Source organism: Nannospalax galili, unplaced genomic scaffold, assembly GCF_000622305.1.
Source record: "Nannospalax galili isolate Female #2095 unplaced genomic scaffold, S.galili_v1.0 scaffold108, whole genome shotgun sequence".
Taxonomy (NCBI): Eukaryota; Metazoa; Chordata; class Mammalia; order Rodentia; family Spalacidae; genus Nannospalax; species Nannospalax galili.
The window spans coordinates 1,675,637-1,678,436 of NW_008358988.1; positions in this window are offsets into that span (position 1 = coordinate 1,675,637).

Consider the following 2,800-nt stretch of genomic DNA (forward strand, 5'->3'; position numbering starts at 1 on the left):
TTTCACTGGAAAACTCCTAGAAATTATTAACACGTTCAGTAAAGTGGCAGATTACAAAATTAATCTTCCAAAGTCTGTAGCCTTTCTATATACCAATAACAAGCAATCAGAGAAAGGGCATGTGGAAACACTCCCCTTCACAATAGCTGCAAACAAATAAATAAATAAATATCTCAGAATAAACCTGACCAAAGACATTAAAGAGCTCTACAATGAAAATTTTAACTCTTTAAAGAAAGAGATTGAAGAAGACATCAGAAGGTGGAAGGACCTCCCATGCTCATGGATTGCAAGAATTAATATTTTGAAAATGACCATCCTACCAAAAGTCATTTATAGATTCAATACAGTGTGAATCAAAATCCCCATAACGTTTTTCACAGAATAAAAAAAAATCCTAAGATTCACATGGAAGCACAAAAGAACTCAGAACTCAGATAGCCAAAACAACCCTGAGCACTAAGAGCAATGCTGGGGGGATTACTATACCAGATTTTAAGCTGTATTACAGAGGTATAGTCATGAAAACAACATGGTACTGACACAAAAATAGACCATAGATCAATGGAACAAAACTGAAGACCGAAAAATGAGTAAATACGATTTCAGCTACCTGATATTTGACAATGGGGCCAAGAATATTCACTGGAGGAAAGACAGCATGTTCAGCAAATGGTGCTGGCAAAACTGGATCTGCACCTGTAGAAGAATGAAACTAACCCCTATCTTTAACCCTGCACAAAAGTAAATTCCAAATGGATCAAAGACTTCAAAGTAAAGCCTGAAACTCTGAAACTATTTGAAGAAATCATTGGAAAAAAACCTACAAGATGTAGGTGTAGGAAAGGATTTTCAAACTGGACATCAATTGCTCAGGAAACAAGGGCAAGAATTAACAAATGGGACCTCATTAAACTAAAAAGCTTCTGGACATCAAAGGAGGCAACCAGGGAACCGATCAGAAAACCCACAGAATTGGAGAAAATCTTCACCAGCGACACATCCGACAGAGGTTTAACATCCAGAATACATAACAAACTCAAAAAAACAGAGAATTAAGACAAGAAGCAACCCAATTTAAAGATGGGCTAAGGAGTTCAACAGAGAGTTCTCAGCGAAGTAAAGATGACCATGAAACATCTTAAAAGATGTTTAACATCACTAATAATTAGGGAAATACAAATTAAAACCACTTTAATATTTCATCTTACAGCGTCAGACTGGCTAAGATCAAGAGAACAAATGATACCAAATGTTGGAGAGGATGTGGGGAAAGGGGAACACTCATCCACTGCTGGTGAGGCTGCAAACTTGTTCAACCCCTATGGAAAACAGTGTGGAGAACTCTTTAAAAAACTGCAAATGAACCTACCATTTGACCCAGTTATACCATTCTTTGACATATACCCAAAGACCTCATCCTTTTGCAGAGACACTTGTACATCCATGTTTTTTCTTGCCCTTTTCACAATAGCTAAGAGATGGAAATAACCTAAGTGTCCTTCAACTGACGAGTGGATAATGAAAATGTGGTTCATTGATATGATGCAGTTTTTCTCAACAGTAAGAAAGATGAAATCATGAAATTTGCAGGTAAATGGATGGAACTTGAAACTGTTATGCTAAGTGAAGTAACACAGACTCAGAAAAAAAATCGACATATGCTCTCCCTCACATACTCCCTGATAAGTGAGTATGTATCCAGACAAAACTACAGGAACCAGGATAATGGAAAGGAGTCAGGGAGGTAAAGGAAAAGAAAGAACCTGAAAGAGAAGAACAATAAGAAACAGACCTTAATAAGGGAGATATGGATAAAAATTGTGTTAGTTTAAGGGAGGGGAGAGGGAAGGGTATACAAGGAACCTAGGGTATAAGGGGAAAAAAGGAGCTCAAGAGAGGTAGGACCATAGGAGAAGGTATTATTAAAGGATAAAGAGGGGAAATGGGGGCACCGTAAGTGGGAAAACTATGGTGGAGGGGTGAAAGATAAATAATGCCTAGTTAGTTTCGAAAACCAGAGGGAGCCATATTACTCCTAAAATCTACTGACAAATTATACATAGCAGATCAAGAAATATCAGTCTAGGTAAGGTTTATCTGAGAACAACTGGTCTTAGCCGAAGATTTATCTACATGGCACACAGTAATTAAAAGTACCAGACTGGTGGAACTAACCATCTTGGATGTTTAACAGACATACTTTGAGGCCTATACTAATTTGGTAGGAGGCACATAAAGGACAGTTTTTGCTCCTTGCCCTCCTAGGTCAACTACTTCCAGGGGACTGTGAGCCTCTCTCAAAATGTCCTGTAATGGTGGTGGGTCACCTGTCCTCTTGATCAAGGAGGCCATGGAGGCCGCACCACATGGACTTGAACCAGTGTACAGTGTACAGTGTACAAAGAGGAGGGTCAACACAGAAGAATAACTTTCTCCATGCTTCAACCATAAGGGTTGAACCACTTTGCAGCCCCACAAGTAGTGGGTGAATGTTCCCCTTTCCCCACATCCTCTCCAACATTTGGTATCATTTGTTTTCTTGATCTTAGCCAGTCTGACTGGGGTGAGGTGAAATCTCAAAGTGGTTTTAATTTGCATTTCCCTAATTATTAGTGATGTTGAACATCTTTTAAGATGCTTCATAGCCATCTTTACTTCTTCTTTTGAGAACGCTCTGTTCAGCTCCTTAGCCCATCTTTTAATTAGGTTACTTCTTGTCATGATTCTCTATTTTTTGAGTTCATTACATATTCTGGATATTACACCTCTGTCAGATGTGTCACTGGTGAAGATCAAC